The following is a 14,702-nucleotide window of genomic DNA, read 5'->3' on the forward strand; positions in this document are numbered from 1 at the left end:
TACATGCCCGGAAAAACTTTTTTTTTTTGTTAGCTGAAGTGTGCAAATGTCAGCCTGTCATCTTGCCTGAGAGGATGTGACTTAATTCCAAAAAACATATCTGTCCTGTTGCAGGTGCTCACCTGCGCTGGTACTGTTCTGATTTCTCCCCTCGTATCCGATCCGTTCTGTGCGCAAACCCCTCGAAATTAAACCTGTCTCATCACCGCATCTCAAGTCTTATCAGGCCCGAGTTCCCAACCAACGTCCTGAATGTTCAACAATGTGTAAAATGTCATTGAAATTGGATTCAGTGTGGACAGATGCAGAGACTAATTTTAAATCATCACCCACCGGACATTTTTTTTTTCATAAGAAAATCTCAATTATTGCGAAAAGGCGTTATGGATTTTGGAGTTCTACGTAATTAGACAAGGCGAGTTGTTTTTCAGGGAGATGGAGCGGAGAGCCGGTTCCAGTTCCTGGCTCGGGTCTAGTCCTTGCCAGGTTTTACGGCAGGTCTTATCTAACACAGCTGCTGCAGAGAGAACTCAGCCGGCACCGTGCCTTTCTGGATCTGGCCAGGCTGCTCCTGGAGGCTTGAGTCGCTCTGTCTGCGCACTGGATGCATCTGGGATTTCCTTAAGTTAAAAACACACTTCAGAGTCTACTACAGCTCCACGTCTCTCCACTCCACACCGACTTCATCTACTGCTTTTGCTGCGATGGCGAGAGGACATTTCGGCTGTGTTTATCGTGTCTAATCCGTATTTGTCCCGTGCGCTGATTTCTCTCGTTTCAACGCGGGGTCGTTTTTTGTTGCTCTTCGTTCCATCGAAATGTATTAAAAGAACTGCAGATGAATTTCTCCACATGTCTTTGTGATGGAGTTTATCCGACTGCCAGGACTGCGTAGACCTTCTGGAAGACCTGCTACGTGAGGAAGCACGACTCGTCCGCTTGAGCAGAGCATGCATCGGAACCGCAGAAGTCTCTGTGCTGGCCCCTGATCCAGTCAGACGGTACCGGTCGGACACCCAACTGCGTCAAAGCGGACCGCTCCGCTGGGACAATATTTCAGTTTGTAAGTAGGCCCACTATACTCTCAGCACTGCTTATTTCCACGTTTAATATAGACCCAGTTCCCGTCCGGGTGCGTTTGCAGGGTTGTGTTTCCCCGCTTCCAGTTCGTAATTCTCCACCGACTCGAACATCTGCGCAACAGGGCACAGATAAGTTCACCCGGGGTGTCTGCACAAAACACACGAATCAATGGGCAGACTGGAGTTTCATTCGTACAGTTTATTCTCACCCAGTAGTCGCATCTGAATATCTGTGGGCTGCGGTCCCATTGATGAGAGACATGGCCATACAGCCCGGGCTCCAGTCTCCTCTGGGCTCTGCGGGCTCATTTCTGCCTCAGGTTCGGTAAGAAGTAAGAAGTAACATTATTTATAATGCAAGTTTCATCAGCGGCCTTGTTTTCTTTTATTCTGACAACGAGCAGTTTTTTAAGAACAGGATTATACCAGACGAGGCTTCTCATATCGGGTGGATTAGAGCGGTGGAATTATACATTCTGATAGCTACTATATTAAATAAATGAAACATATAATAATACATATTACTATGAATACTATGGAAGAGTGTTGTGTTAGGTTAAACTAACCCAAACTAATTTGCGTTACCTCTTCTGACAATTCCACACATACCAACTACCATTTTTTCTAGGACGTCTGTGCCGTTGTGATCTTTCCAAATATTTTGCGTTATATCGGATTTGAGACTTGAGTCTACTATGGGTAGGTTCATTAAATGCGATCATATATAATTGTTCACAGAAGACTGCGCGCTAGTGCGGGGGCAGAATTAAGATCATTTTACTGTACATGCATAATTCACACAAGTCCGAGGTACCCGTGTGTGATGGCAGCCTAAATGTGCAACACAAAACAACAGAAAACGAGCAAATGCGCGTAAATGCTTCACGTTTAAGTGCCACTGATGAGAGAGGTGCCCGTTTTAATGATCAGGTAATAGACATGTCGGTCGTATACAAGTGGCTGCGCCTTCTCGTAACATCTAAACACACATCTGAAGTGATTTTCTCCCCCACTTTCTGGAGACCGTTAAATGGTGCTCAAAAAACCTGCCTGCGTTCCGCAGTTTTGGGCGAACTTAGGCCTGTTTTTATGCCTCTGGGCCCAAACAGGCTATTTTTTATCCCGTGATTAGGCATTAATTGGCCCGACTGTAGCCAAGATAGTCTAGTACTCACTCAGTCGCGCATTCAGTCGTTTATTTCACCGTTTTAACTGACAGGCAGGCTGGAGAGGAATTCTTCTGAACAAACGCGCCGTTGTTGGAGCGCGCGCTCCCGCGCCCTCCTGCAGCCCGGACGCGCGTGTCGCTCCCCAGGCGCGCTCTCATCTGCCCCATTTGTTCTGTTCTTTAGAGGAAGTGCCATCTCATCTCACATCAGCTCCCCGCAAATGGTTCGAATTTATGCGAGTGTGATTTCTGGCGGTTTATTTTCCAAGCTCCTATTTACATATCAAAGTGGCCGCGTTTCAATGGCGATAACTTGGATTACCACGGCCCGGATTCGCCCAGGAAGGTCGGTGGGGGAGCGTGGACTCCACAGAGCTTACACTACAGTTTATCTCTGAAAGATTTTGTTTTCGTGTCAGCTGCTCTTAAAAACATGACCGTGCTGTTAAAGCTGGTGATAGAAGTGTGAGAATTTGGGTGAGAATTTTCACCCACGGTCAGATGAAAAAGATATAACGGAATGAATTCAAGCTTCAGAAAGGGGTTGGCAGGTAAACTAAGACCGAGAATCAGTGTTTACCACTAATCCATTTTAGTCGTTTTTGAATAGCTGTTTCTTAATCTAGTTAATAGCTGAGTTATCGGTATTATCGGTATGTGTATTGAAACCACATATTTAGGCCTTGGGCATATATTTTTAATTATATGTCTAATATAAATACAGTTAGTTATAAAATTTTAGACATTTTTATAATTTATTGGTGTATTATTCATTAAATTATTCTTGGGGATGTGCAAGTCCTAACACGCATATGTGTGTGCGCGCTCGTGCACACACACACACACACACACACACACACACACACACACAAACACAAACACACACACACACACACACACACACACACACATAAACACACACAGCAAGCAGTATTATTCATTACATTCTTGTGGATGTTCAAGTTCTAACACAAAATGCATGATGCATGCAAACACACATAAAGCACAGAAACAGGGACACACAAACACACACACACAACTACATGCACACACACACACACACACACACACACACACACACACACACACACACACACACACACACACACACACACACACACACACACACACACGGCAAACAGCCTGACAGTTTTATTTAACATTACTGCCATTTGTAATCATTCTCTCTCTTTTTCACTTCTTTTTAAAAATCACTCCAGCACATTCGTATTAGCAGTTACTGTATTATCACCAAATTTCTGGCTCTTAACATGTGTGCTGCTGTGAGGACCATTTAAACTAGAGAGTTTCCCCTAGCAGCACTGTAATATATTGGACACTGATGATCGGGGTGCTTTGTCTCCCTGAGAGGCCCGGCTAGCGCGGCAGAGCTCCTCATTCACACAGCCAAGTTTTACCAGCAGCTCAAGAGGTGATTAGGTGAGTTGTTGAAGCTACTTGGACATTGTGGAGAGAGAGAGAGAGAGAGAGAGAGAGAGAGAGAGAGAGAGAGAGAGAGAGAGAGAGAGAGAACCCAAGACCAACAGAGAGAGGTGGAATGAGAGAAAGAGGGCGAGAGAAATAGAGAAAGAAAGATCTCAGTTTTGTGCACGTAGAACCAGTTCAGTGTGAAGAGTGAAGGAGACGTTGTAGTTCTGAACATGCCCCACCTGCCTGCTTCAGTCACCGCATGGCACTTTGACAGCTGTCGCTCTCTGTTTCATGGACAAACACACACACACACACACACACACACACACACACACACACACACACACACACACACACACACACACACACACACGGTAAACAGAGTGGGACAGCGGTCCCATTTTGCCTGGTTGTCCCAGCCTTCTACCAGCTATGGGTGGCACTGTCGTGTCAGTAGCATCAAATCAGTCAACCCCCCCCCCCCCCCCCCCCCCCAAAGGCAATGGTACTCACCCTCTCCTAACCACTTACCCTCAGTGTAGGGGCAAACCAGCAATTTGTGTCTGGGTAGACCTCTCTCTTTCCTAACCACTTACTCTCAGTGTAGGGACAAACCAGCCATTCATGACTGCAAATGTTGACTTACCTGCTCAGTGCTTCTCCATTCCTGGAGACTTGAGTGTCTTATCTTCCCAAAGCCTAACGGGAGCAAATAAGGTCGAGACTGAGCTGAAAACGTATTGATTCTGGATATAGGCAGCACAACATATAATTCAAACACTCTGAAAGTCAGAAAATAGAACCTGTCATTCAGCTCCTTCTCAAAAGCATCTGGATATAATATTCAGATTCACAGTGACAACTCCTGTTCTTTGGCATTTTTTTTTTTACAGCGGTGTCTTTATGCTGATATTTGCCCCACTGTGAATCACCTGCCCCTTGCTGCCACACCAGCCCGCGTTTATGGTGCTGTAATATTTTATGGGTAATTATTAGGGCGCTCGGCTGCGGGTGGTTTTTTCAAACTGAACTGGAATCCATCTGGAATACCTTCACAGCGTGTGTTGATGTGTTTGGACTGATGTAGAAATGATGGATATACAACAGGAAAAAAAAAATTAAACAGTTGTGTCAGGAGCTTGATGGCTAGTGTTGCATCATAGTTTGCAATTGGGCAGAAAACACGGGCGAGTTTCTCTCCGTAACAAAGAGTGTGTGGGCGGCCGGCCCGCTGTAGTCAGCGCTTCTTCACACGGTTTTTAGCTTCTGGGTAAGAGCATGCTGGGCGCGTAACTACTGCCATTAAACTACCAAACAAAGTGCAGAAATGGCCTTGGCGACGAGAATGGCAGCTGACGGTTTGGGGGAAAGATAAAAAACTTTCAGATGGATGCAGAGTGATGGATTTCAAAAGGAGGCCCATTCTCATATTGTGTTGTGGCCTACTCTTCTGTCCTATTGCAGTCTCTTTGACTAAACTGTGTGTGTGTGTGTGTGTGTGTGTGTGTGTGTGTGTGTGTGTGTGTGTGTGTGTGTGTGTGTGTGTGTGTGTGTGTGTGTGTGTGAATAGGAGTTGGAAAACAGCATGATAGAATCTTCCTGGTATCCATTACCACAGAGACTCTTTACAGAAGTTTTCTTTATGTTTGATTAGGCCTCGGGACAAACGATGTTGTACATACTAAATAATGCAAATCTGTTTATTTACAAAACATATTACATATTCTTTGGTCTTTAGTATAGCCACTGCTCATAACATTTCTGGAATATCATGGAACGTTCAGTGGATTTGATGTTGTTTTTGGTGAAGTCATTGCATATCAGTGAATTTTGTTTGTAGCATCTTTAAAAATAATTCATTTTGTTACACAGTTCCTGTATTACATGAGCAGTTTTTGTGTTTGCTTTTTTTCATTATGGGTCTTGGAAATTCACCTTTTCAAACGGGTGAAAGTCGGGGGTAAAGTCAGAGAGTTTGACATGTGGCTTAGAGTGGGAACCATCTGACAGTTTGGCACATCCAGCTGCCGTTGTTTCTGTTTGTGATGCCATGATGAAGAATGCGGGTGGCAGAGGTGGGCAAGAGAACCTTCACAAAGATACTGACTGAGGTCGTGCCTCAGAAATATTTTAAAAGCCGAAAAATCTTCATCTGTGCGCATCAACTCTTAAGGCCTGACTGCGTTTCTGTTTGTCAGTTTTCTCTCGTGACCTCTGGTGCATGGAGGAGTTCTTCAGCGTGTATTTTTTAATAAGACAATACACATATGAATTTTACATGAAGTCTGCAAGACTCATCTATTAAAAACAAGGTCAAATTTGTCAATGTACAATAAATAATGGAGTGTTGTTACTTAACACTAGGTATATCTGACAGAAAACGCACTCATTTGGAATCTTAACTAAATGTATTTGTTGTATGGGCACTTCCCTGGTCACCATCACGTTGTGTGTTTGTGTGTGTGTGTGTGTGTGTATCTAAACACCAGGAATATGTACACACACTGACAGCTGTGAACGGGGTTTGGCTGTGTGATCAATCCTGCGTGATCAATCCTGCCCTGTTTGTTATAGACGAGAGGTCCAGAACAGGGTCTTTTGGAGCTGTCAGTGTTGACTGATGGATGGCTGGGTCTCTTTTTGCTTCCTTATTAACCCTTGTGTGTTCACCCAGCAGTCTCGGCTGGAGCTGCCGAATTGGGCCGTGATGGATAGCCCGAGGTCTCGGTGCTCCATATATCAGGGGATTAGCGCGCGACATCACCACTGGTCTCCAGGCTGCTCCAGGACGACAAACGAGCACTATTAGCATAGAGAGAGAGAGAGAGAGTGTGTAGGATCTTCAGAGGCTAGGGTGATAATACACTCTATTCCTCTGTGGGGGCTTTTGTTTTCACACTACTTTCAGCTAGCAGAGCACGTACACACACACACACACACACACACACACACACACACACACACACACACACACACACACACACATATATTAAACACATATATGCTCACACGTAGACATGCACTTACCACTGGAAGGACATGTCAGGTGTCTATCTGCAGTACCATTAAGACACAAAAAAGGACACTATTACTTGTAATTGATAGCAACTCTATGATCTTGCCAATATATCGAGCTCAACTCTGTAGCTCTGAGCTCGTATCTGTGGTCCTGAGCTCTGTAGAAAACCTCATATACCAAGTACAGCGAAAGACACGTGCTGCAGAAACACTCCTAGGCTGGTGATATGAATGTCCCATAAGGGAAAAAACCATTGCATTAATGAGAACTGACTAGGTGGTTAAATCCCCATTATTACATTGTTACTTAGATAAAGAGAGGACAATATACAAAAGGCTATAGAATTAAGAATAGTAATTACATAATTAAATGTTTTCTTTTTGTACAGTACTGTCTTGTTGACCTCCAATAGCTGCCAGTAAAGAAATGTATACTTCTCCACACAGTATAGTAATTAAAACAATTATTAAAACAATTATTAGTTATTTATTTGTAGTCACATCAGTAAACTTGTCTGTAAACTTTCTGCAGTCCTAGAAGTGTCAGCAGTCTGTAAATCACCATTTCAGCGGGCAGTGGAACAGTGTGGCTCTTTGATCGTGTCACTGTGTGGCGACCAACCAGGTTAATCCCTCTCAGGCTGCCGGCTGGATGATCATATGACCCTGAGCCAGTGTTTCCACGCTGGAGAGGTCTGGGGCGACCCGTGCCTGTCTGTCTCCGCCCCAACCCCCGTCACGCAGGGGCGCGGGGGCTGGCGTGGATAATCCGGCGCCGATCGCCACGCCGTTCACCTGCTCCCGCCGTCGGACAGGGTCGGCGCCCGACGGCGGGCCGGTCTCGCGGGGCACGGCCGTGGAGCTGTCGGCAGTCAACAGCTTGCCCTTTTTAACGAGCCGGGTAGCGGGCGCGTTCCGTCGACGGAGCTGGGCCGGCTGGCGGTTTCAGACGAGCCTCGCGCCCCGGCCCGGTGGATAATGTGTCAGTCGGGATGGAGCTGTGATAGATATCAGGTGGTTAAGGGATGCGTGCAGACTCCCAGAGGACCATTGATCGCCTCCATAACTCAAGCTCACCACGATGCGTACGCCCCGGCCCGATCGCTGCGAGAGAGGTGGGGAAGGTCCTTGAGCGGTCCTTGGGCCCTGAAGCCGTCAGCTCCCTTCAGAAACGCAGCATGTGCCCTTGAGGGCAGTGTGTGGCGATACTGCACGACCATGTGGAGGGGGGCTTGGTATGGCCATGGACATTTGACTCTAGTGCCCATTAACACTTGCCTGTGTGGCAGTGTTTGACATGTAGGTGCCAGATTTGTCGAGGCTTTGATGTTGGGTGTTCTCCCGGTCCTCTTTCATCAACGTCTTATAAAAGCAAGTATGCGGGATGCTGAATGGAGCGTCACTGTGGAATGAAGCGTTCTTCCTGTATCTGTGATCGCTGTGCACAGGAGGCGCAGACCCTGCATGGTCACATGTCACGCGCCTCGGGTAGATGAACCAGAATTATGATAACGTCAGGTCGAATGAAAACAATCTTTGCTCATTAAGTATTAATGACACTGAAAGCTTGTCATTCTGAAAGCAAGACGAGGCAGTGCGTTTCTGCACGAGCCATCACTTTTGCTATTGCCCATCCTTTGATAAAATAGGGTGTGTTCACATAATGCTGATTTCACATAGGCCGGTGCGTGATGTTCCAAATCATTTCTTCTTGCACATTCTTTATGCATATGATCTACAGATCGCAGGCCATGTAGGCTGCCTGTCATAATGGAGAGTGCCATATAGGTTCTATAGGCTGGGGGGCTAGGCAGAGCTTACACTGAAAAAAATAAAGCATTGGCTCAATGTAATAAAATTGAATTAATCAATCACACAAATTTTTTTTCATTGACTCAATCTAAAAAACTAAATTCATTTAGTCATGAATTTAGTTTTTTGGATTGAGTCAATGAAAAAAAAATTTGTGTGATTGATTAATTCAATTTTATTACATTGAGCCAATGCTTTATTTTTTTCAGTGTACACAAACAAGTGGAAAAGACTTTCATATATTGCTACACAGCAGCACCTCCAGACTAAGTGTGTGAGAGAAGGCAGGCCTCAGAGGCAGGGCTCTAGAGGTAAACCCTTTATATTGTGTCGCTAAAGCAGGGCTGTGGGGGTGAATAATATCACGGGAACTTCCTGCACTGAGTGCCAACAGCCGTCTTCATGAGCAGGTGCTTCTGATCAAATCACAACACCATATTGAGAATAAGTAAGCGTTTCTTTTTGGTGTTTCAAGTGTAAGGAAATGATTTTTTTTGTAAATGAAGACATTCGGTAAGCCTGATCCAACTTCCGTAGCGCTTCTGACCTTCTCTCTGTTTATTGTAGGCAGTGTGAAAAGTTGGCATTTGATGCTAAACGCCTCTGGCAAATACCAGGCTGGTAGGAATCATCATTTCAGGCAGTTACTTAGAGGTTCATTGCAACACTACCATTCAACATATGTTACAGATCTAGACAACACAATCATTCAGCATACCTTACATATGTAACTGAACATGGACTAGTGTGTAGGGTTAATTGCCCCAGTGCCACAGGATATGTCATGTTTCTGTTTTTTTCTCTGGTGTTGGACACATCTTCACCTTATTTCAACCTTAATAAGCGAGGCAAACACGCCCCGATGGAGAAAAGCTCTAATGTTTGTTTTTTTTTAATGTCGATTATTCCAAGGAGACGCTTAAGACGCGTGCACAGCGACACCCGTATTTGTATGTTTTGGTGTTTCTGGTACAGGAATAATAACAGCGCTCAAGTTTCTGATGGAATGGCCTGCACGATGATGACAAAGGGCTGAGCTAAAATATTACGGCTTGACAAAGCACAGCACTCGAGCTTATGGCGGGGGTGAAACAAGACCCGCTAATTCGCCCACTCGCTCTTGATTGGCAATGATTGGTTCCGTTTCTAAGGGCTGGTGGCGGCGAAGACGTGGTCTTCTGAACGCGAGCCGCTTCGCCAGACGCTGCCTGCCGCTGATGGCCTAGACAAAATTGTATCTTGAATGATGTCTGGCAAGAGGGATTATGATTGCTGATTGCTCCGGGTTTTAATTATGGAAATCACGAGATGCTTCTTGCGTCTGTGCATGGCTAAGTCTTAAACACGCTCATGGGAGTGGGGCCATTATTTCGCTAATAGCCGAAGTCATAAAAACGGCAAGGAGAGCTATTTTAAAGAACGCACTCAAATTAAATGAAGTAGGACTGTGTTGCGCTCAGTCCGAACGGTAAACATCCACTCTGAACATTGCTAATGGGTGTTAAAACAGTTAATAATTCTTAGAGTTGACTGTAAAGCGAGAGGTGTAACATGTTGTCATATAAGAGCATAAGAGCAGGTCCGTGTTGGGGGGGTGGGGGTGGAGGAGGAGAATAAGCTGCAGTTGTGGGAGGAGACGTGGCAGGGCTGGTCCACTGGGACTAAACCACGGCTGGTCCACCACACGTCGTTCATCTAGGCCCGCTCCTCAGTCAGTGCGGCATGGCGCTCAACACCAGAACTTAAGTTACTTTTTCTGATTACGGGCAATAGGTGAAAGAATCGCGCAGAAGTCAGATGAATATTGTGATTCAGACATGCCGTAAGTACTTAATGTTTAGAACCCTTTTTAAGTATGTGTATATTTTTTAATTGTGTTCAATAATTTAATTAACACTTGATGCGAAAAAGATATTTTCTCACCTATGCAATGCCAACTGTAGTGATCATGGCTGTGAAAATGTTAGATAACTTATATATCCATTGGGTTACTCTTTATAATATACCCGCCTCATCACGGGAATGGTTAGGCTAGCATTAATATGGGTAAATCATTTGCAAATGTTAGTTCATCATAGGCATGGCATGCAAATAAAGTAAAAAGCAGTTAGTTGGGGTTTTTTGTGCTGGTGAGAATGTTGCTAGCTGTGTCTTCGGGGCTGTAGGTCACTTTCATTGAATGACTCAAATAACATTCATATGCACATTTATTTTGTTACTGTGATGAAACATACTCTGTAAATTACAGCAGGGCTCTGAGCCCAGATGCTGTGTTAATGTTTTTTTTTACTTCTTTGTTCCTGACATGCAGTCTCTCTTTAGTCTCCTGTATATGCACAGCATGCAGGATTCGTGGGTGTTTTTAATTTTTTTCGAGAAAAAACATACAGAAACATGTGTGTGCTGTTGAAACCTCGCCCCAATGCCACCGGTGCTCTGTTTACCTGCGGGCACACAGGAACTAATGTTCTTAAGTTTTCCAAACAATGTATGTTAAATCTTTGCTTTCTGTGCCCACCAGTAGGCAGGGGTATACATTTGGGGGGGGGGTCAATAATTGTCAAGTCTGCATGTGCACATAGAAATGTCATTTCTGAGCACTGGCCCGGCATGACAAAGCTCTTAAATCAGGGTTTGCAGGTGGGAGCACAGATATGGGTCTGGTTTAATTTCACTCTGCAGCTCAGTGTCTTGAGTTCAAAGACCTTTAGTCGGACATTTTAATTACTTTGGAATTGGATCTAATTGATCTTGGCTTAGATGGACTTCTCTCACTTTCAGCATCGGGGCAGCGTTTCTCTCCGTGGAGATGAGCTCTGTGGTGAACTGCTCGTCTTCCTCTCACTCGTCTTCCTCTGCTTGGGAAATAAAAACTGGGCTAAAAATGGAATAAAGGCAGATCCGGGTTTTAATGTGCTCAGATTCTGCGATCCTTATCAAAATCTGTAGGGTCCTTAATTAATATGAAGTAGGGCAATTTGTACTTGAAATAAAGGAACATCCAACCAGCTGTGGCGGAACCTTGATCCACACTGTGATTGGTTGAGAAAGTCTCATCATCGTATTATCACCTCAGATGGAAAAAAATGAAACGATTAATACGTTTGTCTGTATCAGTATTTTGCAGAACCTTCAAAATTATTTGAACATTCAAAATTATGTATAGTAGAGAATATTTGAACGGATGGTCGATGTAGGAAACGTTAATGTCCTATACATAGCCTAATATTTTAGATTCTTCTCAACCACAGCTTGAGACTAACCATACTAAAGTCTCTTTAAACTAAATCAAAACATTATAATATCCAAAATTCATAATATAGCCTATATTTTTCATACTATACCCTGTAGTGCCAGTTGTGTCTGAACGGTACACTTTCATTTGTTATAAACGTGCAATTCACAACAAATTTTTTTATATTCTTGATGCTTTATAGGCCCTATTAAGAACAAAATATCAAAAGCTTTGTTGTTGCCATATCAGAAAGACATCAGTCTGCGTTTTAGTTATTTTGTTTTGAAAAAGTTTTACTAGATTTTGGGTCACCACATGTGGAAAAATTCAGAGGTCATTTTATTTTTCACATCACCTCAGCTGCGTTTGTTGTGGAAGCGGTTTCCAGCAGGACAGTCTTACCACGCACTTTCATCCTACCCCCGTTGTCACCAGCCATGCTAAAAATTTTATCTGGCTGTTAGATAATGCTTCCCGCCGATGGTGAATTATTGAAAGCCTTGTTCTTACGTGCAGGACAGGGCCAAGCTTTTAACTCAGTGTAGTGCCGTGTCTCTGTTTGGTAGCTAAGAGACGCTAGCCCAACAGCAGAAAGAATGATGAGCAGGGTGAAGGCAGAGAGAGAAGAGGGGGAGGGGGAGAGGAGAGAGGCGGAGGAGAGGAGAGAGGCGGAGGAGAGGAGAGGTGCCGAAGAGAGGGGGACAGGGGGCTTGAGAAGCTGGAGAACAGAGAGAAAAATAAGAAACCGGGTCTGCAGCAGATTAAGGCGAGCCAGAGAAAAGCTGTGAAGGATTCAGAGGCACTGTGGTGTGTGTGTGTGTGCGTGTGCTTGCACGTGCGTGTGTGTGTGTGTGTGTGTGTGTGTGTGTGTGTGTGTGTGTGAGTGTGTGTGTATATGTTTGTGTCTTTTCTGGTGCAGTGATCCAGGACATGCTAGTTGATATATGTATATGTGTGTGTGTGTGTGTGTGTGTGTGTGTGTGTGTGTGTGTGTGTGTGTGTGTGTGTGTACACTTCATGGTATATGAAGTGTTTCCATCACTTCAGATGGAAACAAAAGGGAACGATTAATACATTTGGCTATATCAGTATTTTGCAGAACATTAAAAATTATTTGAACATTCAAAATGATGTATCGTAGGAATGTATCGATGTAGGAAACGTTAATGTCCTATACATAGCCTAATATTTTAGATTCTTCTCAACCACCATTATTCATATACCATGAAGTGTATATACCATATATATATTTTTTTCTTACTACATTGAAAGTAATTAAATTAGCTTTTTATTTATATAAGCTTTATTAGTCACAAGCAAACCTATTTATAGAAAAATGTCCATTACTTCAATGTTATATTAGTTATTTAAGTCAAGAAACACTGGTAGAAAAAAGTGTATGAAAAATGCTAATAGTTTTGCTAATTGTTTCAGAATGCTAATTGCTTCATAATCATTGCTTAATGATGTCTTCCATTTTCTGTTATCACATAAGCTGTCAGTGATTTTTAGATTGTAATGACAACGATGATTATCGTTGTTTTTTTGTTACTGAACTAGTTTGTGTTGCGTTGTGAAGCGAACAGACATAGCCAGCGTTTACAGCGTCATCACAACGCTGTAGACTCGGCCGTGTGCGCAGCTCTGTGCTTCTCAGGGGTCCTACACGCATTCCAAGCGAGAGCACGGCAGCAGTATGCTGGCAGGAGGTAAAGATGTGTGTCAGCCCTCATATATCTCACCTTACCGACTCTCTAGATGCAACTTAGGAAAAGGGTGAAAAAGACCCATAATCTTACACACATGATGTGTGAATGCGAATGGAGACATTCGTTTTGGGCGGAGGTCGCAGCTGTGGTGTTGTGGAGAGCAGAAAGTGTTGATTTTGTTTGTTTCTCCTTTTTTTTTTTGGTGGTTTTGATTTTTGCTCCTCAACCATATCTGTGGAGATGTGCGGTGTGTTATGTGTTCTGTACACTTCCCCAAAAGACTGATGGCAAACATTACTGCCTGTTCTGACGGTGGTAAACATAAGTGAGGTTGTCAAGCCAACCACACTTCCCTCTGGTGTCTGGTGGGTTGAGCGGGAGTGAGAGAGCTAGCTCCTCTTCCCCACCGTCTGGACGGAGAGAATGGGGCACAAGGTGGAGGAGAGGATTATTATGTTTTTGTCTTTTTGGAGCGGAGAGGAAAGCGATCGTCTCAGTTGCTCCAACATCTGGAGTGGGGAGTCCCAGCAGTGCCAGAGGGACTCGCGTCACAGCCGCGTTTACACGCAGAGCTCGGAGGGTGTGGAGGTCGTGCTCGTGTTGAGACGGTCAGCTGTTTGGCACGTTCTGGTAGGTGTCAGAGCGGCACGTTTCTGCCCCTGACACGGCGACGGAGTCCCACCGTCCCGCCGTCCTCCCGTCCCGCTGTCCTGCCGTCTCAACACAGTGGTCCGGAGGGCCTGTATTTCCTCGTCCAGCTTGTGTGCATATGGTGCTGGAAATGCTACAAGAACATACAAATCTGTAAACAGGGACAACAGCAATAATCTGGTGCTCCACAGGCTAATGGTGGAGTGCTAGTTCCTGCAGGGCAGTGTTAGTAAGTCATTTGCTACTACTAGCCTGATAATATGAACGAAATTCATATGACACAAAATTGTGTTTTGCAAGCCATTGACACATCAACGACAAACCTACACGACTATTTTGAGTTAGGATTAGTGTTGGGATTGTAATTTGGCTAGCACAATGTTGATATTATTAATATTTTCTATTCACGTGTGTGGCCTCTGTGTTGGATAAGGCACTGGGACGGTTGACTAGAGAAGACCTACTGCATAGAACGCTAGACAAAATACTGGGTGCCTTTTACAAAAAAAAAACATACTGTATTCTCATCAAGAGACTGGCGGGTCTCCAAGACGCAATGCCGCTTGTGTCTGCCAGCATGTTGAAATGTATTCTAT

General features: G+C 44.4%; 1 protein-coding gene across 12 annotated transcripts in view; it reads left to right on the plus strand.

Annotated features, from left to right (window-relative positions):
- The first annotated feature begins 553 nt into the window (after positions 1 to 553).
- The window catches only part of adgrl2b.1 (adhesion G protein-coupled receptor L2b, tandem duplicate 1), a 106,030-nt gene continuing 91,881 nt past the window's right edge, over positions 554 to 14,702 (plus strand). For 5 of the 12 annotated variants that reach the window (XM_076972040.1, XM_076972039.1, XM_076972042.1 and 2 more), the window contains exon 1: positions 555 to 1,063. The gene's annotated coding sequence lies outside the window, so the exon portion shown is untranslated. Of the gene's footprint in view, positions 1,064 to 2,447; positions 2,597 to 10,238; positions 10,334 to 14,702 lie in introns of those variants that run through there. The other 7 variants (XM_076972041.1, XM_076972045.1, XM_076972047.1 and 4 more) reach the window with 4 other exon arrangements.

This window comes from Brachyhypopomus gauderio, chromosome 14 (assembly GCF_052324685.1).
Source record: "Brachyhypopomus gauderio isolate BG-103 chromosome 14, BGAUD_0.2, whole genome shotgun sequence".
Classification (NCBI taxonomy): Eukaryota; Metazoa; Chordata; class Actinopteri; order Gymnotiformes; family Hypopomidae; genus Brachyhypopomus; species Brachyhypopomus gauderio.